Source organism: Aotus nancymaae, unplaced genomic scaffold (assembly GCF_030222135.1).
Source record: "Aotus nancymaae isolate 86718 unplaced genomic scaffold, 86718_ANA_hifiasm-v0.15.2.pri h1tg000041l, whole genome shotgun sequence".
Classification (NCBI taxonomy): Eukaryota; Metazoa; Chordata; class Mammalia; order Primates; family Aotidae; genus Aotus; species Aotus nancymaae.
Window position 1 is genome coordinate 9,308,403 of NW_026988455.1, and position 14,368 is coordinate 9,322,770.

General features: G+C 48.4%; 1 non-coding gene across 1 annotated transcript; it reads left to right on the forward strand.

The window, feature by feature from the left end:
• The first annotated feature begins 753 nt into the window (after window positions 1-753).
• LOC135268752 (U5 spliceosomal RNA) lies at window positions 754-869 on the forward strand. Its single transcript, XR_010337107.1, has one exon. It is a non-coding gene; the product is annotated as a U5 spliceosomal RNA (small nuclear RNA).
• Window positions 870-14,368: the final 13,499 nt, after the last annotated feature.

The window sequence follows — 14,368 nt, forward strand, 5'->3', positions numbered from 1 at the left end:
TCTGTGTCAATCATTTACTTGTGAATTATTTTTCCTCTTTCAATTTAATAGCTGTCTTTATTTATTTATTTATTCATTTTGAGACGGAGTTTCGCTCTCATTACCCAGGCTGGAGTGCAATGGCGCGATCTCGGCTCACCGCAACCTCCGCCTCCCGGGTTCAGGCAATTCTCCTGCCTCAGCCTCCTGAGTAGCTGGGATTACAGGCACGCGCCACCATGCCCAGCTAATTTTTTGTATTAGTAGAGACGGGGTTTCACCATGTTGACCAGGATGGTCTCGATCTCTTGACCTAGTGATCCACCCGCCTTGGCCTCCCAAAGTGCTGGGATTATAGGCGTAAGCCACCGCGCCCAGCCTAATAGCAGTCTTTAAAAGAAATCAAACTCAGACTTCGAAATACACAAAACATATAAAACCCGAGTCTCCGACCAGGAAAGCGTTCTTTTACAGCCAGCTAGTCCTCGGCCTCGCCCCCTAACGGTGACAAAAGGCACTCTGTGAAATCCTCCGCGCCGGAATCAAAAGATTGCTCCGATTATTTGCATACCCATAATGCCCTGCTCACAGTACAAATTTAAAACGGCAAAATTAAACATCTTTATTTTATGCACATTTTTGTTAAAATAATACTTTTGCTTACAAAGTAATCTGAAAATTTTTTTCTAGGTGCAGAACCTTGGCATTAACGAGTCACCATCAACCTACTAGGAGTTTCTGTTCCCGAGACGCGAGTTAGGACATTTGTAACTCATACTCTGGTTTCTCTTCAGATCGTATAAATCTTTCGCCTTTTACTAAAGATTTCCGTGGAGAGGAACAACTCTGAGTCTTAAACCAATTTTTTGAGGCCTTGTTTCGGCAAGGCTACATGAAGCTGTTTAAAAATAGAGTTCATATTAGGTTCTTTCTGAAATCATCAAGGAGTTTTGTAATTAGATTGCCAAATACTTGCAGGTGAAGAATTATTTTTCCCACCATTGCTGACTTATATCCGTTTAAAGTTTGCTTAAGTTCAAGCGTTTTTCTGTATTTTGTCGTTATGATTAATATGAAAGGTTGCTCTGGCCGGGGGGCTGTGGCTCACAGCAGCACTTTCGGAGGCCAAGGCGGGAGAATCACCTGAGTCCAGGAGTTTGAGACCGACCTCGCCAACATGGCGAAACCCCGTCTCTACTAAAAATACAAAGCATGGTGGCAGGTGCCTGTAATCCCAGCTGCTCGGGAGGCTGGAGCAAGAGAATTGCTGGGGGGTAGAGTTTGCAGTGAGCCTAAATTGTGCCACTATGAGGGAGATTGTGCCTACTCCACCCATTTAAAAACAAACAAACAAAAGAGTTCTACACTGTTTTCTTAGTCTTCTGAATCCTGTGTATGTTTTGCATTTAGCACATTTCACAGGACTAGCTGCATTTCAAGCGCTTGATCAGTGCACGTGGCACATGTGGCTAACGACTAATAATTGGCCTGCTCACCTCTGTGTTAGGTATATGTTTGAACAGAGCACAGCATGTAGATCCACTCTCCCTTCATGTAGGTTTTGGGTTTTTGCCATATTTTGGCCATTCAAACTCCTTGAACCTGTGCAAGATTTTATTTCCTTAAAGTGTGGAGTGGAATGGCTGGGTTTTAGGGCAGGTAGATACCTGCATAATAATTTTTCCCCAAAGTATGTACTTATTTGCATTTCCACAAATGGCCTATGGTATTCCCATTGCTTCTCATCCTTACTGGCCTTGAAATACTCAGCAGTTGCTGGGCACAGTTGCTCACACCTGTAATCCTAGTATTTTGGGAGGCTGAGCCAGGTGGATCATCTGAGGTCAGAAGTTTGACACCAGCTTGACCAACATGGAGAGACCCTGTCTCTACTAAAAATACAAAAAGTTTGCTAGGCCTGGTGATGGGTGCCTGTAATCCCACCTACTGAGGAGGCTGAGGCAGGAGAATTGCTTGAACCCAGGAAGCAGAGGCTGTGGTGAGCCGAGATTGTACCATTGCATTCCAGCCTGGGCAAAAATAGAGAAACTCCGTCTCAAAAAAAAAAAAAAAAAAAAAAAAAAGGCCAGACACGAGGTGGCTCACGCCTGTAATCCCAACACTTTGGGAAGCTGAGGCGGGAGGATCATGAGGTCAGGAGATCAAGACCATCCTGGCCAACATGATAAAACCCCATCTCTACTAAAAATACAAAAATTAGCTGGGCGTGGTGGCACATGCCTTTAATCTCAGCTACTTGGGAGGCTGAGGCAGGAGAATCACTTGAACCAGGGAGTCAGTGGTTGTAGTGAGCCAAGATCGTGCCACTACACTCCAGCCTGGGCAACAGAGTGAGACTCCGTCTACAAATAAATAAAATAAATGTAAAACTGACCACAAGGCATACTGGTTTCATTTCTGTTACGATTTATTTGACAAATATTTATGGAGAAGCTTCTCTGCCGGGCCTGGATATACAGGGGCAGTAAGAACCCCATGGTGAACTCTAACACATTGCAACAAGCAGGCAAATGAAGCGAGGCAAAGGGCTGCAGAAGGAGAGAGGAGGGAGCCTCATGGAAGTGACAGGGCCCTTGACACACTGAGAAATGTTCCAGGGAGAGGCACTGAGAGAGTGCGTCCCAGGCTGTGATGGACAGACTTCCTTCTGAGCTTTTTGGTTGTCGTCTGTAGGGGTTGAAGAGTCCCAGAGTCTGTGCTCCTCCTGTGGCTAACACTTACTCACTGAGGAGCTGTGCAACTCCTTCCCTTCTTCCCTCCATGTAGGGGGTGCCTCCAGGAGGTGAGAACATGGACCCGACTTCCAGCTGAAAATCCAGGTCCCTCGCCTAAATCACGGCAGGCCAGCATCAGGGGCCTCCAGATGTAATGCACTGAAAGGGACACAGCGTGGCCTCTGAGCTGTTTACACCAAACATCTCTGACTAAGTAGTCAGGAGGAAACATGAGACAAATCCACAGCATGAGTCACTCTGCAGGACAACTGGCCTTGTCCCTTTCAGAAGTGTCAGCGCCACAGGGAAACAAGAGCAGTTGGGGCTGCTCTGGAACGGGGGAGCAAAGAGAAGTGACAGCCAAGGTGTGTGATTCATGGCTGGATCTTGGATCAGGGAAACACAGCTGAAGAGGACATTGTTGGGACAACTGGGAACAAATGATAATGGGTTATATATGAGATCCTAGTATTGAATTTTCTTCTTCTGTTTTTTTGAGACAAAATCTCATTCTGTCGCCCAGGCTGGAGTGCACTCAGCTCACTGAAAACTCTGCCAGCCTGGGTTCAAGTGATTCTCCTGTTTCAGCCTCCCAAGTAGCTGGGATCACAGGCATGTGCCACCATGCCTGGCTAATTTTTGTATTTTAGTAGAGACGGGGTTTTGCCATGTTGGCCAGGCTGGTTTCAAACTCCTGACCTCAAATAATCCACCTGCCTTGGCCTCCCAAAGTGCTGGGATTACAGGTGTGAGCCATGGCACCCAGCCTGAGGCCAATATGGTGAAACCCTGTCTTTTCTAAAAATATAAAAATTAGCTATGGTTAGTGGTGGGCTTCCATAACCCCAGGACTTTGGAAGGCTGAGGGAGGCTGGGAGATTTCTTGAGGCCAGAAGTTCAAGACCCAGCTTGGGTAACCCGGTGAAACCTCACCTCTACAAAAAACATAAAAAATTAGCTGAGCATGGTGACACATACCTGTAATCCCAGTTACTCAGGAGGCTTAGGCACGCGAATCACTGGAGCACAGGAGGTGGAGGCTGCAGTAAGCTGAGATTGTGCCTCTGCACTCCAGCCTGGGCGAAAGAGCGAGACTCCATCTCAAAAAGAAAAAAGAAAGAAATTAGGAATGGCTCATGCCTGTAATCCCACACAGGAGCTCAAGGTGGACAGATCGCTGACCCCAGGAGTTGAAGACTAGCCTACATGGTGAAACCTTGTCTCTACAAAAAGAAAAAAGAAAGAGAAAAAAGAAAAATTCGCCAGACATGATGCTGTGTCCCTGTAGTCCTAGCTACTCAGGAGACAGGTGGGAGATCACCTGAGCCCAGGGAGGTCCAGGCTGCAGTGAGCCACGATCACACTACTGCATTCCAGCCCAGGTGATAGAGTGAGATCCTGTCTCAAAAAAAAAAAAAAAAAAAAAGAAACAAAGAAAGAAAGAAGTTCTCACTATGTTGCCCAGGCTGGTCTCAAACTTCTGGGCTCAAGTGATCCTTCCACCTCAGCCTCCCAAAGTGCTGGGATTATAGGTGTGAGCCATTGCATCCAACCATTTTTCTCCCTTTTTTTTTTTTTTTAACAATGGAAAGAAAGTATTTGTGATGTTGTTTCCCTAGGGTGGGAGGCTGTGGGAGAAGAAACCCCATGATCTTAAAAAGCAGAAAAAAGCCATGGGACTTCCACCTCCTCCCTGCGACATCTGGAACCAGTTTTGGTGCCACTCAGAGCCTGTTTCATCATCAGGGAAAGCAGGGATTGTGCTGGTACCCATCGGCAGGCTGTTGAGGACTGACTGGGAGGGAATTCACCTGAGAAGTCTGGGCTGGGTGGTTAACTGTCACCTCAGCAGGCAAGGAAGGCTTAGTGGGGACCTGGCCATGGACTCTGGGGACGTCCCCTTTGTGGGAGATGCAGACCCAGGAGTCTGCACCGCTTTGTCGCCCTCTCCCACCCTTACCCCATTTCCCAGCAGCTCCAGAGTAGATGCTCCCCGAAGATTTTCCAATCCAAGGAGGCAGCTTGGAGACATGGCTTAGATCACCTTTGCTGGTTTCCAGCAAATTAAAATTAATCTCTCAGGGAGGAAATGAGGGGCTGGGTTTTTTTTTTTCCTTCTCCTTCTTAATGGGCCCTGATGAAGGAAATGAATGCGGGGAAGGGATCAGAAACACGATCCACCACTCGCCGGCACAGAAAGGTCAGGGGGCTCCCTGCGCCCTTAGAGGGGCAGCTGGGCACAGTATGTTTTATTATATAATTAACCTTGACCCTTCTGGGTTCAAAGAAAGAGGTTAGTTGGAAATAAATCAATAGTCTGGTCTGGTCACTTCAAAGGCCACAGAACACACTGGAAAATTCCATGTTGGCTCAGTGTGTAAATTGAAATAGGGTGTGCAATGCTTTTTGAAAGGTGGGAGGGGGCTTTAGGTCTAAAATTGAAATTAATTGTGTATCCGCTTCCTTTAATCAGGCAATCAGGAGTCTTCATTGTGTATCTTGCGGGCGTTCAGGGGGAGGCCTGGCGACAGCATTGTGACCTCCGAGTGACCGCCAGGCCGGGCTCCAGGACAACAGGCATCTCTTCAAGCCTGGGGAGCCCCTCCATCCGGTAGCAGTGTGCGGTCATTTACTGCACGTCTGGAATTCTCAGAATCACCCAACCATCACCATAGCAATACACAGCATTTATTGAGTGCTTATTTTGCACCAGGTGCCAAGGATTTTCCAGTTATTTTTCTCATAACAACCCAATTAGATAAGTACCATTATTATCTGTTACTGATGAGGAAATTGAGCTTCAGAGTGGCTGAATATCCAGAGCTACTCTGAGGTTTTCTTCTTTTTTTTTTTTTTCATTTTGAGATGGAGTCTCACTCTGTTGCCTAGGCTGGAGTGCAGTGGTGCCATCTGGGCTCACTGCAACCTCCGCCTCCTGGGTTCAAGCGATTCTCCTGCTTCAGTGTCCCAAGTAGCTGGGATTACAGGTGACTGCCACCATGCTTAGCTAATTTTTATATTTTTAGTAGAGATGGGGTTTCACCATATTAGCGAGGCTGGTCTCGAACTCCTGACCTCAAATGATCCACCACCTCAGTGCCGGGATTATAGGTGAGCCACTGTGCCTGGCAACTCTGAGGTTTTCTGTTTCAATGCCATGGCTCAAGAAGAGCTGCATATTTCCAGAGGTCCCCAGATCTTCATGTTCTTTTCCCTGAAGTTGTAAGAAGGAGCTGGGCTGATTTTTAGCGAGTTCACCTTTCCCTGAAGTTATAAGAAGGTAAATGGAGCTGGCCTTTGGCTTTATCTAGTTTACCTTTCATCTCCTCCTTTCCCTTCATCTTCTTTTCTCCTTCCTTCTTTCCTGTCCTGATTTTTTTTTTTTTTTTTTTTTTTTTTTTTTTTTTTGAGACGGAGTTTCACTCTCGTTACCCAGGCTGGAGTGCAATGGCACGATCTCGGCTCACCGCAACCTCCGCCTCCTGGGTTCAGGCGATTCTCCTGCCTCAGCTTCCTGAGTAGCTGGGATTACAGGCACGCGCCACCATGCCCAGCTAATTTTTTTGTATTAGTAGAGACGGGGTTTCACAATGTTGACCAGGATGGTCTCGATCTCTTGACCTCGTGATCCACCCGCCTCGGCCTCCCAAAGTGCTGGGATTACAGGCTTGAACCACCGCGCCCGGCCTTTCCTGTCCTGATTTCATGCTTTCTCTCCACAAATATTTATTGAGAATTTAGTGCTGTTCCACGGTGGCACTGGTGGTTCATAAGACAAAAGAACACCACACCTGTCTTTAGAAAATGTGATTCTATTGCCTGAACCCAGGAGGCAGAGGTTGCGGTGAGCCGAGATCGCGCCATTGCACTCCAGCCTGGGTAACGAGCAAAACTCTGTCTCAAAAAAAAAAAAAAGAAAAGAAAAGAAAATGTAATTCTAGGCAGGGTTTGGTGGCTCACACCTGTAATCCCGGCACTTTGGGAGGCTGAGGCAGGAAGATCACTTGAGCTCAGGAGTTCCCGACCAGCCTGGGCAACAGGGCGAAATCTTGTCTCTACGAAAAATATAAAAATGATGGTGTGGTGGTGCACGTTAATAATCTCAACTACTTGGGAGACTGAGGCAGGAGGATTGTCTGAACCCAGGAGCCTGAGGCTGCAGTGAGCTGTGAACACGCCACTGCACTCCAGCCTGGACAATGGAGTAAGACCCTGGCTCAAAAATAATAAGAAAATAGAATCCTAGATTGTCAGAGCAGAGTGACATACGTACCGTGGATAATGAGCTGCAGAAGGAAGTAACTCTGTCTAAGAGAAGTCCCACTGGAGTCACTCAGGCTGGTTTCAAGACGTGCACCCGCCTCAGCCTCCCAAAGTGCCGGGATTACAGGCGCAAGCCAGTGCGCTGGGCCCAGAATGGCGTTTTCTAAGGACAGGTGTGGTGTCTTTATCTCTTTATGACCCATCAGTGCCCGCGTGGAGTAGCACGAAGAGCCTGAAGTGGCTCCAGCTGGAGAGAGACAAGGAGGCCATGAAGAGGAGTGCTGTTTGTCAGGATCTGGAGAGAAGGGGTGGTGGGAAGGAGTGGTCCAGGCTGAAGGAACAGCCTGTAGAATGGCCTGGAGGCAGTGCTGTGCATGGTGGATCTGGAAGCCAGGAACCCAGCCTGGAGGGTTGGACCTGATGACAGGAGCAAAAAATTAGGGTCTGCTCTAATTAATAGTATCAGCAACAGCAAGCACAGAACTAAGTGCTTGATGCATCCTGACTCATTTACCACTCACAACCTATGAGCAGGTGCTCTCCTGACACAGCTTACAGAGGAGATGGTGGCACCAGAGGCTAAAGACGCCCACTTGGTCACACAACTGAACCGTGGGGAGCAGGGGCTGCAGTCCGGAGCCCAAGCTCTTAACCACGGGGCTAGACTGATTCTTGTGAGGGCACCTTGATTGCCAGGTCAAAGGCACTGGACTGCTCTGGGAGCAATGTGGAGCTGTCGTAGGTGACAGATCCAGCCTGCGTTTTAGGATGTGCCCAACCTCCACAACCTTCAGGGAGGAAGGGGACCTGACATTCCTGGGTCTCTCCTTGCTCTTCAAATAGAAAATCTCCCTTTTGCCGGGCACGGTGGCTCACACCTGTAATCTCAGCACTTTAGGAGGCTGAGGTGGGTGGATCATGAGGTCAGGAGATCCAGACCATCCTGGCTAAAATTAGCCAGGCATGGTGGTACACACCTGTAGTCCCAACTACTTGGGAGGCTGAGGCAGGAGAATCACTTGAACCTGGGAGGCAGAGGTTGCAGTGAGCCAAGATTGAGCCACTGCACTCCAGCCTGGGCGACAGAGTGAGACTCCGTCTCAAGAAAAAAAAAGAAAGAAAGAAAAGAAAATCTCTCCTTTAGTTAATTTAGATTCTACCCACCCACCAACTGGGCTCCCCTGCACTCTTCCCCTTCATTCTTAGATGTAAGTCATCAGTGTGGGCTTCAAACAAGGAGTCTGGGGTTCGAGCCCCAGCTCCACCTCCTCCCTTCTCCGGGCCTTGGTTTCCTCATCTCAGATGGGAGGACGACAGCAAGCCCAGCTCCGCCCACTGCACAGCTGTGAGAGATGCACGTGAGGTGATGTGGACATGTCTACAAAACACCATAAGAAGCAATAACTAACTGGGCGCCATAGCCGGCGCCTGTTATCCCAGCATTTGGGAGCCAAGGCAGCTGGATCGCTTGAGCTCAGTGGTTCGAGACCAGCCTGGGCAACATGGGGAATCCCTGTCTCTACTAAAACTACAAAAAAATATGGCCAGGCGCAGTGGCTCATGCCTATAATCCCAGAACTTTGGGAGGCCAAGGTGGACAGATCACTTGAGGCCAGGAATTTGAGACCAGCCTGGCCAACATGGGGAAAAAATACCGTCTCTTCCAAAAAATACCAAAATTAGCCAAGTGAGGCGGTACACACTTATAGTCTCAGCTACTCAGCAGGCTGAAGCAGAAGAATTGCTTGAACCTGGGAGGCAGAGGTTTTAGTAAGCCAAGATCATGGCGCTGCACTGCAGCCTGGGCAACAGACCGAGACCCAATCTCCAAAATAAGTAGATAATAACAAAATAAGCTACACATGGTGGCTCATGCCTGTAAGCCCAGCACTTTGAGAGGCCAGGGTGGGTGGATCACTGAGGTCAGTAGTTCGAGACCAGGCTGGCCCACATGGTGAAATCCCCATCTCTATTAAAAATACAAAATTAGCCAGGTGTGGTGCCACATGCCTGTAGTCCCAGCTACTAGGGAGGCTGAGACAGAAGAATAGCTTGAACCCAGGAGGCAGAGGTTGCAGTGAGCCGAGATCATGCCACTGTACTCCAGCCTGGGTGACAGAACAAGACTCCATTTCAAAAAGTAAAGAATTAAAAAAACAAAGAAATACAATACAATACAAAAATAGGCCAAGTGCAGTGACTCACATCTGTAATCCCTGCACTCTGGGAGGCAGGCGAATCACTTGCGGTCAGGAGTTGGAAACCAGCCTAGCCAACAAGGTGAAACTTCGTCTCTACTAAAAATACAAAAATTAGCTGGTCATGTTGGTGGGCACCTGTAATCCCAGCTACTTGGGAGGCTGAGGTAAGAGAATCACTTGAGGCCGGGAGGCGGAGGTTACCATGAGCAAAGATTGTGTCACTGCACTCCAGCCTTGGAGACAAGTAAGAATCTATCTCAAAAAATAAAATAAAATAAAAATAAAAAATAAAAAAAGTAATAACAGACCAGGTTTGGTGGCTCACACCTATAGTCTCAGCACTTAGGGAGGTGAGACAGGTGGATCACTTGAGATCAGGAGTTTGAGACCAGCCTGGCCAACATGGTGAAACCCTGTCTCTACTAAAAATACTAAAATTAGCCAAGCATGGTGGTGCATGCCTATGATCTTAGCTACTCAGGAGGCTGAAACAGGAGAATCGCTTGAACCCGGGAGGCAGAGGTTGTGGTAAGCCAAGATCACACCACTGCACGCCAGACTGGGTGATAGAGTAAGACACTGTATCAAAAAAAAAAAAAAAAAAGTAATGACAGAAGTAGCGTTGTTATCCTTGGGAGGACTCCATAGAGGCTCCTTCCCTTTCCTGAGGAAACTCTAGGCTATCTGACCCTCTCGATGGCTTCCTGTCCACCTGGAAACCATGTAAGGCTTTCCTCAGACACATCAACCACACAAAAAGCATGTGCTCTAGAAATCTAGTGGTCATTCATTCATACATTTATTGACCATCTGTTAGGTGCCAGGCCCCATGCAGCAAACGGCGGCCTTGGGCCCGCTCAGTGATTCCCCGTGCACTTGTACACCTCCCAAGCTTTGCTGATGCTGTGCCTGCAGCCTTGGCTGTCCTTCCCGGTTTCCACCCCTTCATTTCAAAGCCTTCCGTAATCCAGCACTTCAGGATCACATTGCCTTCCCTTTCTATAATGTGCTGCCCTGTACTCACCCACGTAAGTATTTGGATAGATTGAGTTATTTGTATTCAAGCTCATAGATTGTCAGCTCACTGAGCGTCTGTCTCTCTCCTATGGGGCCCAGCGCATGTTTTTTTTGTTGTTGTTTTTTGTTTTTTGTTTTGAGACAGAGTCTCACTCTGTCACCCAGACTGGAGTACAGTGGGTGCAATCTCAGCTCACTGCAACCTCCACTTCCCACTTTCAAGCAATTCTCCTGCCTCAGCCTCCCAAGTAACTGGGACTACAGGCGCCCACCACCACACCCTGCTAAATTTTTTTTGCATTTCTAATAGAGATGGGGTTTCACCATATTGGCCAGTCTGGTCTCGAACTTTTGACCTTGTGATCTGCCCACCTCGGCCTCCCAAAGTGCTGGGATTACAGGTGTGAGCCACCGTGGCCGGCCCCCAGCGCATCTTAATTACTAGGCTCAATTAGTCATGGGTAGGGATCAGGCCCTCAGCCCCCGTGGCTATAATCCTTGTCAATTCCACTGGGTGGCAGCAAAGTCCCCCAGTCACAGATCCAGGCGCGCAGCTTCCAGGCTGCAAAGCTTCAAGCCAGAGGCTCCCTGGGCTCCAGAGAGGCCAGGCCAGCTGCAGGAGGCCCTTCAAGCTCACTTTCTTCTTTATCCTGCTCCCCTTCCCCCGGCATCCCTCTCCCCACCTCCCCCCAACTTAGGGTCGCTTTGCCCTGCCTGTTCAGTTTCTCTGCCTATTACAGTGGAATCATTTGAACACTGCAACTGTACACTTCACTTACGTGAACTCAGTGAATCCTCTCAACTTCTTTTAAAAAAATAAATTAATTAAAAAGACAGAGTTTTGCTCCTGTCACCAGGCTGGCCACCTCCTGGGTTCAAGCAATTCTTCTGCCTCAGCCTCCCTCCCGAATAGCTGGGATCACAAGCATGGGCCACCGTGCCCGGCTAGTTTTGTATTTTTAGTATACACAGGGTTTTTCCATGTTGGTCAGGATGGTCTCGAACTCCCAACCTCAGGTGACCCGCCTGCCTTGGCCTCCCAAAGTGCTAGAATTACAGGCATGATTTTTTTAAAAAAAAATAACGGTTTTATCAAGGTATAATTCACATTCCATGCAATTCGCCATTTACATGAACAATTCACTGGTTTTTAGTATATTCAGGGTTGTGCAACTGTTACTACAATTTTAGGACATTTTCATCACTCCCAAAAGAAACCCTATACCTATTAGCAGTCAGTCCCCATTTTCTCCCAGCCCCTGCCTCCGCCATCAATCTGCTTTCCATTTCTGTAAACTTGCCAGTTCTGGACATTTTCTATAGATGGAATCGTGGGCCTTTGTGAGTGGTTTCTTTCACTTAGTACCTGCGTAATGTTTTCCAGGCTCATCCATGTCACAGCACATATCCGTGTTTCATTTCTGTTTTTTTTTCTCTGCTAAATATTGTCTCATTGTGTAGACTGATCACATTTTGTTTCTGCATTCATCAGCTGATGGACAGTTGTTTCTGCCTTTTATCTACCGTGGCTAATGCTGCTGTGGACATCAATGTACAAGTGTTTGTGCAAGCATATGTTTTCTTTCCTTTTTTTGAGACAGAGTCTCACTCCGTCACCCAGGCTGGAGTGCAGTGGCGCCATCTTGGCTCACTGCAACCTCTGCCTCCCGAGTACAAGTGATTCTCCTGCCTCAGCCTCCCCAGTAGCTGGGACTACAGGCACCCACCGCCACACCCGACTAATTTTTGTATTTTTAGTAGAGATGGGGATTCACCATGTTGGCTCGTTTGGTCTCGAACTCCTGAACTCAAGTGATCTGCCCGCCTTGGCCTCCCAAAGCACTGGGATTATAGGCATGAGCCACCATGCCTGGCTGCAAGCATATGTTTTTCTGTTTGTTTGTTTGTAGACAGAGTCTCACTCTGTTGCCCAGGCTAGAGCTTACTGCAACCTCTGCCTACTGGGTTCAAGTGATTCTTGTGCCTCAGCCTCCTGAGTAACGAACTACAGGCGCCCACCACAACAGCCCAGGGAAGCAACAAAGCCCTCAATCAGTCCCCTAGTACCTTTATATGTATATTTTTGAAACAGGGTCTCCCGCTGTCACCCAGACTGGAGTGCAGTGGCATGATCTCGGCTCACTACAGCCTCAACCTACTGGGCTCAGGCATCCTCACACCTCAGCCTCCTGAGTAGCTGAGATTACAGGTGCATGCCACCATGCCTGGCAAATTTTTAAATCTTGTGTAGAGACAATTTCACCATGTTGTCCAGCTGGTTTTGAATTCCTGGCCTCAAGCTGTCCTCCCAATTTGGCCTCCCAAAGTGCTGGGATTATAGGTATGAGCCACTGTGCCCAGCCCTTGAATACCTCTTTGAGAGATGACCATGGGTTTAGCTGTTCCTCTCCCTGACTTTTTTTTTTAAAGAGACAGAGTCTTACTCTGTTGCCCAAACTGGAGTGCAGTCAAACCTCAGTGATTTCATATCACATTTATTTGGCTTACAAATCTGCAGTCTGGGCAGGGCTCAGGGGCAGCTGTCTCTGCTCCACTCTGCATCAGTGGGGGCAGCTTGAAATCTGGGGGCTGGGACCCTCTGGAGGCTCCCTCCCTCCCGCGTCTGGTGGCTGATGCTGGCTGTCAGTCCAGCACCTCCACGTGGCCTCTTCGTGTGGCCTGGGCTCCTCACGGCATGGTGGCTGGGTTCCAAGGACAAGCGTCCCGAGAGAGAGCCAGGTGGAAACTGCAACATTTCAACGCTGGCACTAGTGACGCAGCATCACTTCTGCTATATTCAGGTCTTTAGAACATGTCACTAAGGCAAGCCACGTTCAGGGAATTCGAGGGGAATTAAGTCTACTTTTCAATGGAGGGTCAAAGAATGTATGGACTGTTTTCAAATGACCACAGGGGCCAGGCACAGTGGCTCAGGCCTGTAATCCCAGCACTTTGGGAGGCCGAGGCGGGCAGATCACAAGGTCAGGAGTTCAAGACCAGCCTAGCCAATATGGTGAAACCCCATCTCTGCTAAAAATATAAAAACAATAATAATAATAATTAGCTGGGCATGGTGGCGCCGCACCTGTAGTCCCAGCTACTCTGGAGGCTGAGGCAAGAGAATAACTTGAACCCGGGAGGTGGAGTTTGCAGTAAGCCAAGCACCACTGCACTCCAGCCTGGGCGACAGAGCGAGACTCTGTCTCAAAACAAAACAAAACAAAACAACAAAACTCCATCTCAAAAAGATAAATAAAACTAATAAAATAGAGATGACAATCAGTAGCACGTGTTCCTCACAGGGCAGGATGAGGACTCGGGAACTGCACCTCATGTGGCGGACAGCTATGGCGTATGGGGTCTGCTGTTATTGTCCCAGGCTCTGGGCCTGTGAGGGCCCAGGCCCACCCAGCACCCCAACCCCTGCCGAGGACCTGACACAGCCACCAAAAAAACTCCAGGTTCACTTTGGCAACAGGACTTTTATTCAGTCAAAATGAGCAGTGTGACAAAACCCAAGTCAGGCCAGGTGGCCCCCAGCCCCCTCCTGCCCCGGCCCCACCCTTCCCAAGGGAAAGAGAGGGTGCTCCTGAGAGAAGCTGCTTTGGGAACAGAGGGGGCACTGCCTCGGAGCTTTGTGGCGCCCTGGGCATCCACACATGGTTTGGGAAAAAGGAAGGGACTACCCTTCCCCGAGTCCACGAGGACACAGCTCTTTTCTAGGAAAACACCACAACGTCTATCTTCTTCAGCTAATTAAAGTTCAGGGTGGGGGTGTCCCTAGAGGGTTTAGGGTCAGGGATTTGTATGGTCTAATCTCATTCTTAAGGAATACACTTATCTTTTTCTTTAAAAAAACGTTTTTCTTCTGCTATTTAAAAAAATGTTTCTGAGTGTAACCAAAAATAGGTATTTGTTTCCTTGGTTTTCTTTTCTCTTCTTTAACTAAGTAGTTCAAAGAACAACACAACGGAAAAGAGAAACAAAGTCACAAGAACATACAACCCTTAACACACATCGTATAAAAATAGCTTCCGGCCGTGGCTGCTGACAGCGGATGCTGCCTGTCGAGGGGCAGATCAGTCTGGCTGGGTGTCCTGAGGCTGGGGCGCCTCTGCGGGGATCACCCACACCCCCTCGCCCTCCCACACGCCATCCCACACATGGTACATT